Source organism: Equus caballus, chromosome 4 (genome assembly GCF_041296265.1).
Source record: "Equus caballus isolate H_3958 breed thoroughbred chromosome 4, TB-T2T, whole genome shotgun sequence".
In the NCBI taxonomy this organism is placed as follows: Eukaryota; Metazoa; Chordata; class Mammalia; order Perissodactyla; family Equidae; genus Equus; species Equus caballus.
This window is the reverse complement of record NC_091687.1, coordinates 92,894,241-92,915,535: the sequence shown is the minus strand read 5'-3', so window position 1 is coordinate 92,915,535 and position 21,295 is coordinate 92,894,241. Positions and strand designations below refer to the sequence as shown.

Sequence of the window (21,295 nt, the reverse complement as noted above, 5' to 3'; positions counted from 1 at the left end):
CCCCTTCGGCAATTCCCTGACACTGTTTTGGTTGGGGAAGAACAGTGATAAATGGAATGCATTAAAGGCTTATAGATGAAGGGAGGATGGAGTGGAATGAGGAGGAGGATTATAAATTTGGAGGCCGCGCTTACTGAACAAGAGTAACCGATGAAAATACCCAAAGCCTGGCACGAGGCCCTATAAGCGGTTAAGCAGGCTTGAACTACCACAGAAGACTGAAGCATAAGTGTCAGAACTTCTGGATGGGCCAGAAAGATAAGGAATGGTATATTTGCCTGACCACATGGGAAATTCCCCTTCTTAATTTCCAGAAGCTGTCCTACTTAGTGTTTAGTATCCTCGTTTGAGTTTTCCCTATTTCATCCTCACAAGAGGTCCAGTAGATTTGTGACTGCCAAGCAGGTCTTCAGAAGAATTAAACATAAATTTGAAAAAATAATCTTTCCACATTTTCAGGTATGACACACTATGTCTTGAATTCATTAAGACCTGTGTTTGTAGTTAGTTGTGTATCTCATTTATCCTTCTTAGAGCATAACACTTCCTCCTGGGATCTCAAAGACCAGACCTTTACTTCTGGGAGAGCACAGATCCGAGGCCTGACAGGTCCAAGCAGGTGATAGGTCCCATCTAGTGATAGTTAAAATTTAACTTGCAGAAGATTAATCAGGGTTCAAGTCAGAGCAACTGGAAGAGGTGGCTTCCCGTCTTGACTCCCAGGATTGCAGTTTCCAAATCCTATACTCGGACCAGCTTGCTCTTCCTTTTCTCCGTATAAATGAAAACAAAGTGAAGGGAAAGCTTTTCTACTACAGTGTAACATCAAATCTCCCTGCTTCATACTCTGCAGGACAGGGAGCCATTCAGGAGTGTCAGAGTCTTACAGCATTTGCCATTTAGGGATACTTACTCTGGGCTTAAGGGCACCTGCTCATTGGATTTAGTTTTACTGTTGTTGTGGATTCCTGTGGAATGCTAGCTTGTCCCATAGAACAGTTAGAATATCAAACGTCACCTGCCATCACCTGCCGCGTAGAATCTCATTGTACAGGTGAGGAATCTGAAGTGTAAGAGATTTATTCAGAATTGCTTAGCTAGTTGGGGGCAGAGCTGGAACCAAGGTTGCTAATTCATAATTCTGGGAAAATGCTTTCTCTTTTGCTGCTCCCCCCCCAAAAAGCAATAATTATTTTAATCAATATTACTAGTTTTAAAATTAACTTACGTTAATACCAAGTGTGAGGAATTTAATTCTGTTACAGCAAGCAGTATAGATACAATGAAAATAACTTAGTGTCTCAGTTCACTACTTTACTTCAGATAGCTTTTGGTGTAGTCCCATTTTCATCCAAATAAGTGAAAATGCAGTAAATTGTTATGGCCATGTTGTCTTTTTGTCTTTCTGTTACGTGTACATATCAAAAAGTCAATATTAACACATATGGTACTTTAAGGATTGGTCATAGATTGACTTATTCAGGACCTGAATAAAATACTACTTCATGATAGCATACATACCTGGCGAAAATAATTTCACAGCTATTTACACAGAGCCCCTAGTCTTTGCAGGTATGGTTAAGCTGGCCCACCAGGCATCAAAACATTATCAGCTGACCTAGGCTATTCTGCCTTTTTCTTCCCTGGCAGAGCCATTTGCTCCCTTCCTCGCCTTCCAGCAAACTCCGGAATTAGTTGGTCCTCTATCCCATGTACGGGACTGTCTCCTTGTCTGGACAGTGTTAGGACACATCATGATGTGGTTGTTTGCTGCTAGTATCTAGCATCCCACCACACCCTACCTTCTTCAGGGTCAAATTAAAATCTGTCACCCATGATCTAGTGTAATAGGCCCTTCTTTGGCTCCCACCATTGACCTACTAAGTACAGGACCCCTCCTCTGAAACCAAAAACTGGAAATGCTCTTTCAAATCAGCCATGTAGACCCTCAGGAGGGACTTTAAAGCCATCTGTCCCTTAATTTCACAAGTTAAAACGTAGAATCCTCCTCTCACAGAGCAGTGTGAAGAATAACAGAGGCAATTTTGGAATACTTTGCAATCTCTGAAGCACCTTACATCTTGCCACTTTGTAGCACTGGGAACTTAGGCACATTGCTTGACGTCAGCCTGTGTCTTTATCTGTGAAATAGGGATAATATCTAATTGGCCAATGTGAAAGTCAGATGAGAGAAGGCAGTGTGTACCTGGCACATGGAAGGGGTTCAATAAATGGTAGTTATTCTTAACAATTACAGCCATGATAAATGTAAAGTTTCTTAACTGCCTTGTAAGTGCTCTTATTTTAAGAACTCAAGAAACTCTGGGCCTTGTGTTTTCCTCCCTTTTCTGCTCTCAAGCCAAGACCTGAACTCCTGCAGAGGATATAAGACAGGAATTTCCCAGGTTATCTTGCTGCTACCTCGAGAGGCAACTGTCAGAAAGTGAATGCCAAAGAGAGTGCAGATCCCCTGGCAAGGCCGGGAGCCGCTGGTACTGGAAAGGATGAACTCTGTGAAATTTCCCCACTCGGTCTTGATGTTAGCATCCCTGGGCTGGAAAAGAGCCAGGTTGATTTTTTTCCACTCAATTCTGGGAAAACAAACAAACAACTCTAGAGTGGAGGATAAGGGAAAAAAGGAGGAAACTTAGAGAAAATCAAGAGGCACCTTCCCCTCTTACAAATCCTCTACCCTACTGCTCAGGAAAAAAAACACGTTTCCTTAAATGCTTGTTTTTCTGTGGTGATGAATAAAGTAGTCACAATTTCTGCCCAGTGGAGTTGTTTTTTCAATACTATATCATAATTACTTATAATTTTATATTTAAAAAATATTCCTTTATTGTATACAGTTTAGAAAAGAAAAAATTTAAAACACCCCTAATCCTACCAGTCAGAATTTATTGTTGACAATTTTTATTTCCTCCTGTATTTTCCCACAAGTCAATTGTTTGAAAAAGACAAGAATTCATAGGTATATACTATTTTACAGCAACATTTACTTAATTTATTATGACCATCTCCCCATGTCATTTAACATTCTTTTTCGATATATAATTCCATCATGTGAACGTGCCTTCGGGTACTCTCTCTCACAGTTCAACCAGTCTCCTACTCTTGGGCATTGAGGTTGTTTCAGTTTCTTGCAAACATTCAGGGGTTTAAATGGGCTGCTTTTTCCTTAAATGGCCAGATCCTTTGGGAATGTCCCTTGAACCAAAGGCACTGCCTGCTGGCCTCAGCCCTTCTTCGCAGGGAGGCTGATAAAGTAGCCAGGAATTGTTTCTTCTGTGCCCCAGTATTGCAGAGCTAAGAAAGGTGAAGCCAGTGAAGCCTGAACTCTCCTGGAGGGTTGCCCTTTAACCTCTGCCCCCCCAGAGTCTCCTGCTCTTTAACTTGAAGAAAAGGTGGTGAGGTGAGGGAAATTGGGGGAGGGGTTGGAAATCAGGGCTGTATTCATTAAACTTCACAAAACTCCTGGCATGGGTGTCTCCCTTTTCCACATGAGGACGGTAAAGCTCAGAGAATTTGTGCAAGCGTGCACAGCGAGTTGGAGAACCCGGGTTTGACTCCTAGCCTTGGTTCTGAAATTTCAACTCTTCCCACCATGCTTCTCACTGCTCCTAAAAACTGATGGATATCACTTCAATCTTCTTGTTTTTCTGTGAGAAATTTGTTGTCAGTCTTCTAAGATAGATTTGTTACCTGCTCCCTAAAGAAAGAAATCCCCTCCTGATTGTCCAAGCATTTCTCCTGTTGTGAGTTTCCTGAGTTGGCCAGCTCTTTGCCAAAAGAACACATCCTCATTCTTTGATGGAGAATTAGATGACTTAGCTTTTCCCTCCATATTTGCTTATTTTCTTACAGCAGTGACCTCTGTATATATCGGAAGGCCAAACTCATAACTGGAAATTCTCATAAACCCTGCAGCAATTTAACAACATTACACATAGTTCCCTTAGCTTTCAGGATTTATAAAGTATGAGTGTATATATATATATAAGCCTGTTTTTCTGGTTTGGCTTATAAAGTGGTTCTGAAGGAAGTCCTAAACGAGGCTTTCCAGAATTGTTTAGAACCGTGAAGCCTCATTGAAATGGGGGTATAACCTCCCAATATGACACTTTGAAGGCAGTAACGCTTGTTTGGAAGTGTAACTCTGGACTATTTTGTTAAAGCCTCTTTACACAATCTAATCAGAATCCGTTTCAATCAAGAGTACATGTTTTAAAATACCTTTTTCCCATCCTCCCCTCCCCCGCCCACACTACCAACCCCCTGGCCCAAACCGTCATCACCTCTTGCCTGGATTTTCTCCGCAGCCTCCTAGCAAATCTTCCTGAATCCACTTTTGCTCTCTTGTAGGCAGCCATGGTGATACTGGTGTAATATCTTTGTGATCATGTCACAGCTAACCCCTCTCCTCCCGCGAACTTGAAACACTGCAGTGGCTTCCCATTGCTCCTTATCTGGGACTTCTTTCTTCCTCCCGGTGGCCGTTAGGCCTTCGCACATGCATTTTCCCTACCTAAAATGCTGTTCCTTCCCAAGTAGTTAAAGCACAGAACGAGAATCCAAGTTTTCTGACTCCCAGGCTGCATCTCTACTGCAAGTGTATTACTGGGCACTAATAATAATTATCCAACGGGGGAAAATATGGTTTGGAGGTTCAAAAGAAGTACGATAGTGCAGGGGGTAGGAGTGTGGGCTTTGGGGCCAGTCTGCCTGGCTTCCAGTCCTGGCTCTTTTCTCTACTAACCATGGGATCTAGGGCAACTTGTTTAAGATCCTTGCCTCATTTCTTCTGTTGTGTAATGGGTATAGTCATGGTACCTACCTCATAAAGCTATAGTATTTAAGATAACACATGGAGAGAGCTCAATAAATTTTAACTTTAAAAAGTCTCAGTGATAGATTAAGGACCCAGTATAATTTCTTATGTGTAGAGTTTTCTTCTAGAGAAAAACAGATACAGCAAACCACTGGGAGGCCCTCCCACGCAGGGAAGGACTGGTCCTGGCAGATAAGTTTACAGGGGCCATGCTATGTAGAGACAGACATGGTTACTTAGTCAAAACAAGCGTCAGGCCACAGGTGCTAGTGAGTTGAGATAACATGAAGCCAGAGGGGTTTAAAAAACACAGAGAAGGGGAAAAAATTAAATCTAAAATGGCATGAAAAATTACAATAGCAGACAAAAGACAATCTATTTACGGATGAAATCATCTTCAGCTTCTAAACCAAGCCTTGTTATGTAAAATATTCTTTCCTTGTGTAATAAGCATTTTGGAGGCTACCTGAGGTCCCAGAATTTTTTGACAAAATGCTCTCTAGTGCTTTGAGAGCTGTCATTTCTATGGCAACTTCATGCTATTTTGTGTCCAGAGAGAAGCTCTTTTACCTATAATCTGTGGCTCCAACATGAGTGAGACAAAGCTCTTACATGCTGAATCCTCACAGAATCCTTAGTAGGTAAATTTAGAAAATAGATTGAATGGCTCCATTTATCAGTAAGCTTTCAGTAAAGAATAATGAGAATAAGTAATTTGTTATCAGTCTTATCCTATCAGTCAGTACCAACAACTGAACATTGGTCTTTTTAGGCCATTTGAGGGTTCTAATTAGTCTCTGCTATCATCCTTCTGTGGAGTGTATTTGATCCACTCCCAGCTGGTAGTTCTGGTTCCATGAGAGGCCACAGGAGCGGGAGACATAGGGGCTGCATCCAGGAGCACTCAGCTGGGAAAGCTGAACCCAGAGGAAGTTGGCAGGGGTATGAGAAGTTTACATACATAATAGAAGAGGTGAAGTCTGAGCAATGTTACAAAATGAGTAGAATCAGAATCCAAAATTGGATTGTGATGATGGTTACACAATTGTATTAAATTCACTAAACTCATTAAATTGTCTGCTAAAAATGGGTAAATTTTATGGTATGTAAATTATACCTCAAAAAAACTTAAAAGAAGAGTTTGGCTTTAGAAACAGACACACGTGGAGAGATTCCTGGCTCTGCAATTTACTAGCTGTGTGATCTTGGTCAAGTTAGTTAACCTCTCTCTTCTTCAGGGTCTTCATCTGTAAAATGAGAATAATGATATCTAGCTTGAGGTTGTTGGGAAGATTAGATAGGATAGTGTATGTAAAGAGCCTGCTCCCTTATCGTACTCAGCATGTAATACTTCTCTTCTTCTCCCTGGGATGTTTAAGGGGTGTTGAATTGTCTCTGCTGTCCACCAGACACCTGTTTGCGATGTCTTTTAAATGATATGGGAGCAGCTGTAGCTTCTAACTTCCTTTCACTACACCTTGGTTCTGACGCTCCCACTAGTTACTCTCCCAGTTCTCTCCTTCCTGTCCTTGCCAGGCACCTTCATGAAGTGTCTTGCCTCTACTTCCAATGGTATTTCTCTGTGCCTTTTCACATACTGTTCTTTCTGATGCAACTGGTTTCTTGTCCCTCTTCACTTAACTAACCCTTAATCATTCTTTCATTTATTTTTTTACTATTTTAAAATTATATAGTATTTCAAGCATACAGAGAAGAGTAGAGAACAATGTATAAACATTGTGCACCTGCCACCCAGCTTTACCACATCCTTCTGCCATATTTACTTCACAACTTTTCATGAAGACAAGTCTTTGGATTCATTTACTTTTTTGTTTGTTTTTTGAGATGAATTGTGGTGGGATAGGGACTAGAATCAAAATATTATAATTTCTAAGGTAGACTACATATTGGATTATATAAATCAATTTTTAAATTCTAGATTTACTTTGTTCAGCTAAACATTCAATAAAGGGGTGATGATTTTCCACAAGTTCATGGGGGAGTGGAAGTGGGGACATTACATAGAGCTAATGGCACCATCCCATGGCATGAGAGTTAAGTTTCTTGTCTTATGGATTCTTTCTCGTTGTCACCTCCCCTAATGCAGTAGGCTTTCATTCATGATTTCAATTTGAAACAGAGAGTTACTATGGTCAGTCCATCTAAAATGACCCAAGGAACCTGCTAAAGTTATGTCAATTAGTAACTTTCTGGAAAGACTGAGAGAATCAAATAAAAGACACTGTAGCACTGTAAGGCTTTTTCAGATGTGTGTGTGTGTCTCATTTTTTTGTTGGTAAATCAAGATGTCTACCAGACGATCAGACAATCCTTATTGGTCATCCTGCCCTGTAGTCAGAATTTTGTTCTTTCTCTTTAGGCTGTCTTCTCATTGAAGGATACACAGCCATCTTTGCTTCCGCCCTCTGTATCTGGTTCTCTTTTCCCAATCACAGGGCCTCCATTTGTCCATTGAACTTACTGTGGAACCTGACCATTTAAATGATGTGTTTTCTTTATGCATCTTTGTGGGACAGGTTCCCCCAGTGTTTTCACATTTAGCCACAGCTGCAACTTCACCAGGTGACAGACCATGGCCATGCTTCTAAGATAAACCCGACAGTTTTCCAGGCTCTGATTGATCCTTCCAGAGACCCTCCAGAGACTCTTGTTGGGAATCTTGAAAGCTTGAGTCACTGTCCCCTTTTCTATGCTTCTTAGACTTTTTTCTTATATTCCTTTAATCAACATTTCTTCTTTTTTTCCTTTTTCTTGGCTTTCTTGCCTTTCCCTTTACGTCTCTGTCACTAGCATTTCAGAATTAAGAGTCATTGTCATTTGTGTTTTATTTTGGTAATTTTTTCCTTGACCTTTCTCTTGAATGATTACACGACCGCTGCTGCTGCATCTCCTCCTTCTCCTTCCTTTTTCTCTCAGTAGTAGAAGTAGAAGCTGAAGTGGTGCTCTTCATTCTCTTCTGGTGTATGTTCATCAGACTCTGGCTCAGGAGTCTAAGGAGAGTCCCAGATGTTGGGAACTGCCACTTCAATCCTCTTTCTCTCACTAGATGCTTTCTTCTGGTCTAGGAGATTAAACCACAGCTTGTCACCCAAGTGAGGACTTGCATAGCCATTGTAATAAGTAGCAGGAGAGAAAAAGATGCCCCCTTTGCTTCCAGAGGGGGCACCGCGGCAGTTGTTTCCTATGCTGGTGCCTTTGAAAATATAGATGAAATGAAACATTAATAAAAATACATAATCTACTAAAATCAACTCAAGAAGAAATAGAAGATCTGAATAGTTCTATAATCAGTAGAGGAATAGAATCCATAGTCTAAAATAAATTCTTCCCCTATAAAACAAAAGCAAAAACAAAAACTCTGGTCCAGAAAGTTATGTAAGGGAGGGCTGCAGGAAACCCTTATTCCCAATGCTTGATATTTCCTTCCGTGTGGAGGAAATGTGTTGGTGTAACACAGCTGGCCTCTTTGTGCCCGTTCACTTGTCTCCGGCGGAAGGAGCTATTTATCCAATGAGCGAGTTCAGGAGAAAGTTGTGAGCATATCTCGCAAAGCCCCTCTGGATTTGGCTGGTTTCAGAGAAAGTGTGAGTGATCTGAGCAGTAAAGCACGTGCCCTTGCGAGTGAGACCTTAGAGTCTAGGGCTGCCTGTCTGGGTGGATAGTCTGTGTCTGCCTGGGGACAGTATTAAGAAGCTTATTGTTGCCTCATACTTCAGGCACATTATCCGGCCACTTTAACAGGAATACAGCAGATAGTCTGACCTTTACCTTCATGACACTTATCTGTTCCTCTCCATACTTAAATACCATTTTTGAATTGACGAAAAACTTTATAAATCTTTTTATTTTGAACGTAATTTAGACTGATAGAAAGGCTGTCAGAATAGTACAGTTTCCATGTATCCTTCACCCAGTTTCCTCTAATGTTACCATCTTGCATAACAGTACTGTAGTAGTCGGAACCAGGGAATTGACCTTGGCATACTACTGCTGGCTAAACTGAAGACCTGATTCATATTTTGCCAATAAATTTCCACTAATGTCCTAATGTCCTTTTTTTTTTCACTTATTTTATTGAGATCATAATGGCTTATAACATTGTATAATTTCATTATTATTTATCAGTTTATAGATTGCATCGTGCTCACCACCAATAGTCAGCATACATATGTACTGTTCTCCATAGTGGCTGTACCAGTTTGCATATCCACCAGCAGTGTATGAGGGTTCCCTTTTCTTCACACCCTCTCCGACATTTATTATTTTTTGTCTTGGTAATTATAGCCATTCTGACAGGTATAAGGCGATATCTCATTGTAATTTTGACTTGCATTTCCCTAATGATTAGTGATGTTGAACATCTTTTCATGTGTCTGTTGGCCATCTGTATATCCTCTTTGGAAAAATATCTGTGCAGGGCTGGCCCAGTGGTGCAGCGGTTAAGTGCACACGTTCTGCTTTGGCGGCCCGGGGTTTGCCGGTTCGGATCCCGGGTAAGGACATGGCACCACGTGGCAAGCCATGCTGTGGCAGGCGTCCCACATATAAAGCAGAGGAAGATTGGCAGCAGATGTTAGCTTAAGGCTAATCTTCCTCAAAAACAAAAAAAAGAAAAATGTCTGTTCATATCCTCTCCCCGTTTTTTGATCAAGTTTTTTTTTTGTTGGTGGTGAGTTGCATGAGTTCTTTATATATTTTGGAGATTAACCCCTTGTCAGATAAATGACTTGAAAATATTTTCTCCAAGTTGATGGGTTGTCTTTTTTTGTGTGTTTGTAGTTCCCTTTGCCTTGCGGAAGCTTTTGAGTGTGAGGTAGTCCCATTTCTTTATTTTTTCTTTTGGTTCGCTTGCCTGAGTAGACATGGCATTCAAAAGTTGCTGCTAAGACCAATGTCAAAGGGTATATTACCTATATTTTCTTCTAGGTGTTTTATAGTTTGAGGTCTTACATTCAAGTCTTTAATCCATTTTGAGTTAATTTTTGTGTATGGTGTAAGATAAAGGTCTACTTTAATTCTTTGCATGTAGCTGTCCAGTTTTCCCAACACCATTTATTAAAGAGACTTTCCTTTCTCCACTGTATGTTCTTGGTTCCTTTGTCAAAGATTAGCTGTCCTTAGATGTGTGGTTTTATTTCTAGGCTTTCAGTTCTGTTCCATTGAGTTTTCTGTCTGTTTTCATGCCAATACCATGCTGTTTTGATTACTGTAGCTTTGTAGTATATTTTGAAGTCAGGGATTGTGATGCCTCCAGCTTTGTTCTTCTTTTCTCAGGATTGCTTTGGCTATTCGAGGTCTTTTCTTGTTCCATATAAAGTTTAGGATTCTTTGTTCTATTTCTGTGAAGAATGTCGTTGGGATTCTGATTGGATTGCATTGAATCTGTAGATTGCTTTAGGTAATATGGACTTTTTAAGCTGTGTTTATTCTTCCAATCCATGAGCATGGAATATCTTTCCATTTCTTTATGTCATCTTCACTTTCTTTTAATAATGTCTTATAGTTTTAATTGTATAGGTCTTTCACCTCTTTGGTTAAATTTATTCCTAGATATTTTATTCTTTTTGTTGCAATTGTAAATGGGATTGTATTCTTGATTTCTCTTTCTGCTAGTTTGTTATTAGTGTATAGAAATGCAACTTATTCTTGTAAGTTGATTTTGTATCCTGCAACTTTGCTGTACTTGTTATTTCTAATAGTTTTCTGATGGATTCCTTAGGATTCTCTATGTATAAAATCATATCATGCACAAACAATGAGAATTTCACTTCTTCCTTTCCAATTTGAATACTTTTTCTTTCTTTTTCTTGTCCAATTGCTCTGGCCAAAATCTCCAGTACTCTGTTGAATAGGAGTGGAGACAGTGGGTATGCTTATCATGTTCCTGTTCTCAGAGGAATGGCTTTTAGTTTTTTACCAGTATGTTGGCTGTGGTTTTGTCGTATGTGGCTTTATTCTGTTGAGGTACTTTCCTTTTATACCCATTTTATTGAGAGTTTCTGTCATAAATGGATGTTGGATCTTCTCAAATGCTTTCTCTGTGTCTATTGAGATGATCGTGTGATTTTTATTCCTCATTTTGTTAATGTGGTGTATCACATTGATTGATTTGCGGATGTTGAACCATCCCTGCATCTGTGGTATAAATCCCACTTGATCATGGTGTATGATCCTTTTAATGTATTGCTAAATTCAGTTTGCCAATATTTTGTTGAGGATTTTTGCATCTCCGTTCATCAGCGATATTGGCTTGTAATTTTCCTTCTTTGTGCTGTCCTTGTCTGCTTTTGGTCTCAGGGTAATGTTGACCTCATAGAATGAGGAAGGAAGAATTCTGTCTTCTTTAGTTTTTTGGAATAGTTTGAGAAGGATAGGTATTAAATCTTCTTTGAATCTTTGGTAGAATTCTCCAGAGAAGCTATCTGGTCCTGGACTTTTATTTTTTGAGAGGTTTTTGATTACTGTTTCTATCTCTTTACTTGTGATTGGCCTATTCAGATTCTCTATTTCTTCTTGACTCAGTTTTGGGTGGTTGTATGAATCTAAGAATTTACCCATTTCTTCTGGGTTATCCAATTTGTTGGCTTGTTGATTTTCATAATATTCTCTTATAATTTTTTGTATATTTGTGGTATCTGTTGTAATTTCTCCTATTTCATTTCTAATTTTATTTATTTAGCCTTCTCTGTTTTTTTCTTTTCAGTCTGGCTAAGGGTTTGCCAATTTTGTTTATCTTCTCAAGGAACCAACTCTTTGTTTCATTGATCCTTTCTACTGGTTTTTTGTTTTCTATTTCATTTCTTTCTTTTTTTTTTTTAAAGATTTTATTTTTTTTCCTTTTTCTCCCCAAAGCCCCCCGGTACATAGTTGTATATTCTTCGTTGTGGGTCCTTCTAGTTGTGGCATGTGGGATGCTGCCTCAGCGTGGTCTGATGAGCAGTGCCATGTCCGCGCCCAGGATTTGAACCAACAAAACACTGGGCCGCCTGCAGTGGAGCACGCGAACTTAACCACTTGGCCACGGGGCCAGCCCCTATTTCATTTCTTTCTGCTCTAATTTTTATTGTTTCCCTCCTTCTGCTGACTTTCGGCTTGCTTTGTTCTTCTTTTTCTAGCTCCGTTAAGTATAATTTAAGATTATTTGAGAATTTTCTTGATTGTTGAGGTGGGCCTGTATTACTGTGAATGTCCCTCATAGAACTGCTTTTGCTTCATTTCATTAGAATTGGTGTGATGTATTTTCGTTTTCATTTGTCTCCAGAGTTTTTTTTCTTTTTTGCTTAGTGAGATTTGTCCTGAGCTAACATCTGTTGCCAATCTTCCTCTTTTTGCTTGAGGAAGATTTGCCCTGAACTAACATCTGTGCCAGTCTTCCTCTGTTTTCTCTGTGGGTTGCCACCACAGCCTGGCCACCAATGAGTGGCCCACTCATAGGTTCATGCCCATGAATTGAACCCAGGCTGCCAAGGGCCACAGGGCTGGCCCTTATGTCCAGATATTTTTTTGATTTCTCCTTTGTTTTCTTGATTGACTCAATGGTTGTTCAATAACATGTTGGTTAGTCTCCACATATTTGTGACTTTCCCAGCTTTTTTCTTGTAGTTGATTTCTAGTTTCACAGCATTATGGTCAGAACAGATGCTTGATATGCTTCCAATCTTCTTAAATTTATTGAGACCTTAGCTTCTTTCCCAAAATATGGCCTATCTTTGAGAATGTTCCATATGCACTTGAGAAGAATATGTATTCTGCTGCTTTTCAATGGAATGTTCTGTATATATCTACTAAGTCCATCTGGTCTAGTTTTTCATTTAATTCCATTATTTCCTTGTTGACTTTCTGTCTAGCTGATCTATCCATTGATGTTGGTGGAGTGTTGAGGTCCCCTACTGTTATTGCATTGATGTTAATTTCTCCCTTTAGGTCTGTTACTAGTTGCTTTATGTACTTTGATGCTCCTGTGTTAGGTGCATATATATTCATAAGTGTTATGTCTTCTTGGTGGAATGTCCCTTTTATCATTATATACTGCCCCCTTCGTCTCTCATTGCCTTTTTTATCTTGACGTTTGCTTCGTCTGATATAAGAATGGCAACACCTGCTTTCTTTTGTTTGCCATTTGCTTAGGGTATTGTCTTCCATCCCTTCACTCTGAGCCTGTGTTTGTCTTTAGAGCTGAGATGTGTTTCCTGGAGATGTCATATTGTTGGGTCTTGTTTTTTAATCCATCCAGCCACTCTGTGTCTTTTGATTGGAGAATTCAATCCATTTATATTTAGAGTGATTATTGATATATGAGGGCTTAATACTGCCATTTTATCTCTTGTTTTCCAGTTTTTCTATATTTCCTTTGTTTCTCTTACCATGTATTTCTGACTGCCATTTCAGTTTGGTGATTTTCTATGATGATTTTCTCAGTTTTCTCTTTATTTATCATCTGTATCTTTGTTCTGATTTTTTGTTTACCATGAGAGTTGTATAAAAGATCTCAGAGATGAGATAGTCCATTTTCTGGTAGCCTCTTATCTCCATAGGCTAAGCAGTTTCTATCCTTTTCTTCTTCCCTTTCTGAGGCATTGTCACAAATTATTCCATTTTGTGTTGTGAGTCTGTGATTAAGATGAAGCATTTAGGGGCCGGCTTTGTGGCCGAGTGGTTAAGTTCGCGCGCTCCACTGTGGTGGCCCAGGGTTCGGACATGGGACCACTCATCAGGCCACGTTGAAGTGGCGTCCCACATCCCACAACTAGAAGGACTGGCAACTAAGATATACAACTGTGTACTGGTGGGGGTAGGGGGAGGTGGTTTGGGGAGATAAAGCAGGAAAAAAAAGAAGATTGGCAACAGTTGTTAGCCCAGGTGCCAATCTTTAAAAAAAAAATGAAGCATTTATAGTTATTTTTGATGCTTTCCTTCCCTTTAATGTTATAATTAAGTGTTTTCTAACCTGTTCTGAAAGACAGCTGCAGTTTTCTGATCTTTTTCTGTCTATTTATCTCCTTGCTCGAGGCTTTGTAAACGTTTTCCTCTGTTTCAGGTATGAGAACATTCTTGATCATTTCTTGCAGAAGGAGTCTTGTGGTGATGAACTCCCTCACCTTTTGTTTATCTGAGAAAGTTTTTATTTCTCTGTCATATCTGAAGGATAGTTTCACTGGATAGAGTATTCTTGCCTGAAAGTTATTGTCTTTCAGTATTTTTAATATATCATTCCACTCTCTCCTAGCCTATAAGGTTTCTGCCAAGAAGTCCACTGAAAGCCTGATAGGGGTTTCTGTGTAGATTATTCTCTTCTGCCTTGCTGCCCTTAATATTTTTTCTTTGTCATTGACTTTTGCCTGTTTTACTAATATATGCCTTGGGGGAGGTCTTTTTGCATTGATGTAATTAGGAGTTCTATTGGCTCCATTTTCTTGTAATTCCAGTTCCTTCTCCAGGTTTAGGAAGTTCCCAGCTATTATTTCTTTGAGCAAGCTCCCGGCTCCTGTCTCCCTTTCTTCTCCCTCTTGAATATCTATAATCCTTATGTTGCATTTTCTAATTGAGCTGGATATTTCTCAGAAAATTTCTTTGTTGTTTCTTTGTCTGAGTTATCTCTCCTCTTCCACTTGAAGCATTTCTATATTTCTATTCTCTGAATTATTAATTCTGTTCTCCATAACGTCAGCTCTGTTTTTAAGTTTTCTAGATAGTTTTTTGTCTATTCATTCTGCTTTTCATCTCCAGCATTTCTGTTTGTTTTTTTTCCTAGAGTTTCAGTCTCTTTTGTGAAGAATTCCTTCTGCTCATTAATTTTATTCCAGAGTTCATTGCCTTGTGTTTGTGAGTTTTCTTGTAACTCATTGAATTTCTTTATGATAACTATTTTGAATTCTCTGTCATTTAGATTGTAAATTTCTTTGACTTCAGGATTGGTTTCTGGAGACTTGCCATTTTCCTTCTGATCTGGAGTGTTAATGTATTTCTTCATGGTGTTTGATGAAGTGGACCTTTGCCGACACATAGTGGTAGTATCTTGTCGCAGATTCCACCTGCAACCACTGTGGCAGGGTGTAGGGGGCAGGGCAGGAGCTGTGTTTTCTGAACCTACCACATCCACTGGAAGTTGCACCCATCTGGTGGAAGTTGTACCCATCTGGTGGAAGTTGTGCCAATAAGGCTCATGTGCTACCACTGCTTGATGGGTCCCTCACGCAGCTGCAGGTGCTCTGGTGCAGGTCTGCTGTCCTGGCTGACCAGCCAAGCACCAGGCAGGAGAGGAGGGGAGGGGTGCTTTCTTTCACATGCATGAGCCAGCTCTGCACTCACTGGCAACCAGCCTTGAGTCCTGGGCTTGGTGGGGGTGTCCAAGTAGTAGCTGAGCTGCCTCGGTGTGAAGTGCTCCCATGGGCTGGGATGTAACTCTGAAAGCAAAAGTGTTCCCACAGAGGCCTGCCTGTTCCCCCATCTCCTCTTAGAGTTGCACACCAGCCACTGTTTGAGATCCCATGCCCCAGAGCAGTGCCACTGGGGAGGGGGAGGAGATCTGCTCACCTCCTTCCACTGCTTCCTGGGGATCCAGTACCCCCAATTTCAATCATATGGCTGCGTGGATCTCTCAGACATCCAGTTGTGCTGTGTGGCTATCTTCTGTTGGCTAATGAATATCCTTTTGGTTGTATCTTAGAGGGGAGAGACTAAGGGAACAGCTCACTCTGCAATGATGCTGACCTCACTCCTCTATTAAATTTTTTCTTAATTCCAGATTTGCTGGTAGTACACCAATAGAAGCCTCAGGGGGAATGCTAAATCACTTGAATTATTTGTGCTAGAAAGGATCTTCCTTCTATAGTGGAAGCATCCCAAAGGGAAAAAAACAACAGGAAAGTTCATCAAATATGTCTCATTTACAGACTCAGCTCCTGTACTTTAATTTTCCCACTGTCCTTTGGGATAATCATCTTCACCACATTTTGACTGGACCCAAAACAGGCTGCTTCTTCAGCCTCTGACTTCTACTCTAATTACTGGCTCCTGATCTTTTGCTTTTTTGATCTTTTATTCTATTAATAAAATCCAGGGGCCAGCCCTGTGGCTGAGAGGTTAAGTTTGTGTGTTCTGCTTCAGCGGCCCCAGGTTTTGCTGGTTCGGATCCTGGGCACGGACGTGGCACTGCTCATCAGGCCTTGCTGAGGTGACACCCCACATAGCACAACCAGAAGGACCTCCAACTAGAATATACAAGTATGTACTGGGGGGCTTTGGGGAGAAAAACAAGAAGAAAAAGAAGATTGGCAACAGATGTTAACTCAGGGTCCAGTCTTTAAAAAAAAATTTCATTCATTGATCACTTTATAGATATTCTAGTATTTAACCATCCTTTAATTTCTGAAATAAAACCTCTTTGGGCACAGTGTATTTTATAAATATGCTGTTGGAATCAGTTATATATTTTATTTATGATTTTTCATTTATATTTTCTTGAGAGGCTGGTCTACAGTTCTGAACGATTCTTGGCAAGATTTTGGTCCCAGGTTATTTTAAAATTCCCTCTTTTCTGATGCTTTAGAATAATGTGAATATCATGGGTATTACCTGCACTCTGAATGTTTGACAGAGTTCTTGGTCTAACTTGGGGACTTTTTAAAAGGCAGGCATTTTTACATGATTTTTACCTCCTCCACCCCACCTCTCACCCCTGGTGCTACCTGGTCTGTTTAGGTTTTCTATCTCTTCCTGAGTCAGCTTTGGTAATTTGTGTTTCCTGTATAATCATCCGTTTCGTCTAGATTTTTAATTTCATAGTACCAAAATTTTATGTAGTGTTCTCTTACAGCTTTCAAATATCTTTTTTGACTGTACTATAACCCTTTTATTATTCAAGTTGCCATCATTTCTCTTTCACTGCAATAACCTCCTGACTAGTCTCCCCATATCCACTCTAACTGCTCTCTCTCTCTGTGTATATCTACTCTACCTTTTATCTTTCCCTGCTGCCTCTATAAGTGGGCCAAGGAGAGCCATAAGAGCTTAATGGGCAAGTCCCACACACCAGAGAAGGCTGTCTAAGTAGTGAAACAGATGTAGTCTCTTCCTAGCCAATCTGTTACTAATCCCAGCTGTGAGCTGTGGGACAGATGGGTCCATTCTTGGGTATCCAGAGTTGTCTCTAGCTCTCCTCACCTATATGTATACAAACACCTGTCCTTCATTGCTGTCTGCTCTACTCAGCCTAGCTGCATCCATCCTATACACTCGGCCTCCCCACCCTGCCTCCATAGCTCACCTCCGTTATTGGGGAAGAAATGCAGAATGTCCTGTACATGTCATCCTGGATTCCAGCGTGGTAGAAAACAACTGCCGCATCTGGTGACCAAATCTACAGTGCTACAAGCAAGCCCTCGACCATGCGGCACCCTTCCACTAAACAGATCTCTAAAGAATCTCCAGTCTGGTTCTGCTTAGCCCCACCCTGAAGGGAAGTAGAAAAGTGGACAAAGACAGCGTGCATTGAGCCTTCACCACTTTAAAACCTCCCCAAATCAGCCAAGCGTATCCATCTTAGAATTTCAGATCCCAACCTGACCCACTTCACACAGGGACGGCTCTTTCTTTCCCTCTTAACCTCAGCATCACATATTTGCTATTTATATCTCTGTCTGAGCCACCTTGATTCTGGTGCACAAATCAGCTCTTTCCTGCTCTTTAGCTAGAGCTGTGTTTCTTGTTTACTCCTGGAGTAGTTGAACTATTACCAAAAAAAAGAGAAAGATTTTGTCCCTATAGTGAAAACTGTTTTTTAAAAAACGCACAATAGAGGGTTTATATTCATAGAAAATATGTGCCTTCAGCAAACAAGCTTATGTATGAAGTCATCAGTTCCGTAAAAGGGAAAGAAGAAAAACAATTAATTCAAAGAGAGCTTTTTTCCCCTTCTTTTTGGTATGCAATGCCACATACTTGAACAATTCATTTTGACTCAATTCAATGGTATAGTGTGGTTAATAGACAAGCATGGCCTGGAGTAGGAGACTTTGGGTCTACTCCCATGATCTGTTACACTAGCTATGTGACCTCAGGATAAGTTGCTTAAAACTGTAATCCAAGTTATTTGTCTTTAAATTTAAAATGTTAAACTACGTGACCTTTAAAGATCTTTTTAGCATAGCAGTTTTAGATCCCAAAGAATACGTAAGTGCTTATTCTATGTTGGGGCCCTGGGCACGGTGAAAGAAATATATTATTCTCAAGAAGCATATCATTTCATGAAAACATGACTTATTTTAAGTAGTTAGGTATGACAACATTGTTTCTTTTTCACTATTTAAGGTGAATTTGGTTGAAGCCATTTTAGCCCCATTTATAACTAACTATTCTCCATCTATTCCGCTATCCCTCTCTCTAGTCCTCAGGAAAAGAAGCATGGTATAATCATGGTCCGTGAAACCAAATCCTCTTATTCAACACATCTACGTGGCTTATTATTCACTTCTCACTTCCTCTTTTTTCTTCCATAGTTATAACCTCCAACTTATATAGATAAAAATATTTCTTATGCTTTTCACTGCTAAGATTATGATGGACTAGAGAGAATGACTCTGCCACTACAATGTGACTAGAACCTGGATAAATTTCAAATATAATTTTAATACATTGCTGACATACAAGAAATGAAGGATATCTCCATGTGCCAGATATGGATAGTGAAAACATTAAAACTGGAATAATGAACGTTTAAACAAATTAAAAGACAAGGATTGCCTTTGGGGGAAAAGGTCCATCCCAGCACCGAGATTGGAAGATTAAGCCTTGGGTTTTCTGCAGCTTAGAGAGTGGGACTCTTCCATTAAGCCAGGATCTTTGAAGAGGACTAGAGTGGCCCCAGATCAGTAGTCTCCACTGGATCCATGAAGAAACAAATATAAGTCCCCGGTTGAGGCTTTCTGATTTGCAAAGGTTAAACACAATCAAATATAACATAAGAAATTAACAAACATACCATGGATGAAAGTCAGGAGAAAACAATAAGAGCACATTTAGATTCTTGAGAATTTAGATTTGAAATTATCATAGAGTATAAAGTAATTATGGATCAAGTCTTTTAAGAAATTAAAGATGAAGGGCCGGCCCAGTGGCACAGCGGTTAAGTGCACACGTTCCGCTTTGGCAGCCCGGGGTTCGCTGGTTCGGATCCCAGGTGTGGACATGGCACCACTTGGCAAGCCATGCTGTGGTAGGCATCCCACATATAAAGTAGAGGAAGATGGGCACGGATGTGAGCTCAGGACCAGTCTTCCTCAGCAAAAAGAGGAGGATTGGCAGCAGATGTTAGTTCAGGGCTAATCTTCCTCAAAAAAAAGAACAAAGAAAAGAAATTAAAGATGAAATAAAAACTGAAAAGGGATCAAAATATAAGTCTAATAAAAAATATGAGGCATATTTGAAAAACCAATTAGAATATTTATAAGTAAAATACAGTTACTGAAATTAATAACTTGGTGGATGAATTAAACAGCAGAATATTTGCAGGTGAAGAGAGAATTAAATCTGAAGGAAATAGACTGTCATACATAGAGACAAGGCAGTGAATATGATAGAGAGGTTAAGCTACATGGAGGAGGTAAGGAGTAGGTATAACACATCTAATTGGAATTCCAGAAGGAGAAAATAGAAAAAAGGCAATATTTGAAGATATAAAGGCTGAGGATTTTGCAAAACTGGTGAAAGGACGTGAATCCACAGATAGAGGACACAAGAGTCCAAGATAGAATGGATAAATCAATAGAAAGCCACACCCAGATCTGTTTTAGTAAAACCAAAGAATATCAAAGATGGTCTTAAAAGGTCTTAAAAGCAGGCAGAGAAAAAAGGTAGATAATTGATTATTACAAAGGAGGACAAATAGATACCAGGTTTTACAGTAGCAACAATGGAAGTGAGAACACAGTGGAATGATACCTTCAAAGTTCTGGAGAGAAAATAACTGTAGACCTAGATTTGTGGATTTAGCAAAACTGTTTTTCAAGGACAAGGGCAATAAAGAAATTTTCACACAAACATGGATTGAATTTACTAGCAAGAAACCTTCCCAGAAGGAGCTTTTAAAGAATGTACTCTGGAAAGAAGAAAAATTATCTGAAAACAAGTTCAGGATACCCACATGCAAAAGAATGAAGTTGGACACTTTACCTCCCACTATATACAAAAATTAACTCCAAATGGATCAATCCTAAATGTGAGAGCTAAAAGCATAACACCCTTGGAGGAAAATGGGTAGACCTTCATGATCTTGGACTTGGCAGTAACTCCTTAGATATGAGCCCAAGAGCACAAGGAACAAAAGAAAAAATATATTGGACTTCATCAAAATTAAAAATTTTGTGCATCAAAGGACATTATCAAGAAAGTGAAAAGACAGCCTACAGAATAGGAGATATTATTTGCAAGTCATATAAATCTTTTGTCTAGTATCCAGAATTTATAAGAGCTTGTACAACTCAACAACAAAAAGATAACACAATTAAAAAGTGAGAAAAGGACTTGGATGGACATTTTTCCAAAGAAGATATACAAATGGCCAACAAGCACATGAAAAGATGTTCAACATCATTAATCATTAGAAAAATTCAAATCAAAACTGCAATGAGATACCACTTCATGCCCAGTAGAATGGCTATAATTTTTTTAATGGAACATAAGTGTTGGGGAGGATGTGGAGAAATTGGAAATGTTGTACATTGTTGATGGGAATTTTAAATGATGTAGCCACTATGGAGAAAAGCTTAGGGTTCTTCAAAAAGTTTGACATAGAATCACCATAGGAACCAGCAATTCTACTCGTGGGTATATGCATCCAAAAGTTGAAAACATATATACAAACAGATGCTTATATACAAATGTTCATAGCGGCACTATTCACAGTAACCAAAAAGTAGAAACAACCCAAATGTCCATCAGTAGATGAATGGATAAATAGATCTGGTATATTCACACAATGAAATATTGTTCACCCACAAAAAAGGAATTAATTACTTTTACTTACTACAACATGGATGAACCTCAAATGTTATGCTAAGTGAAAGAAGCCAGACGTGAAGGTCACATATTGTATGATTCCATTTGGAATATCTAGAATAGGAAAATCCATAAAGACAGGTAGCAAATTACTGGTTTCCAGAGCCTGGGAGAAGAAGGAATGGGGAGAGACTGCTTAATTGACCTGGAGTTTCCTTTTGGGATAATGAAAATATTCTGAAACCCATGGTGGTGATCGTCGCACATTGTTGTGAATGTACTAAATGCCACTGAATTGTACACTTTAAAATGGTTAAAATTGTGAATTTTATATTATGTGAATTTTACCAAAGAAATTAATAAACATGTAAGTAAATCTGGACATTGTTTATTATGATAAATGATGACGATAATAATGTCTCATTGGTGTGCTTCTAAAAATGACAATTA

The 21,295-nt window shown here is 39.5% G+C and overlaps 1 long non-coding RNA gene across 5 annotated transcripts in view; it reads left to right on the top strand.

Moving 5' to 3' along the window:
* LOC102150076 (uncharacterized) overlaps positions 1-21,295 on the top strand; it is a 67,267-nt gene that overhangs the window by 328 nt on the left and 45,644 nt on the right. For 3 of the 5 annotated variants that reach the window (XR_011438240.1, XR_011438243.1, XR_011438244.1), the window contains exon 2: positions 15,959-16,075. This is a non-coding gene — a long non-coding RNA (uncharacterized lncRNA). Of the gene's footprint in view, positions 1-15,958; positions 16,076-17,112; positions 21,228-21,295 lie in introns of those variants that run through there. The other 2 variants (XR_011438241.1, XR_011438242.1) reach the window with 2 other exon arrangements.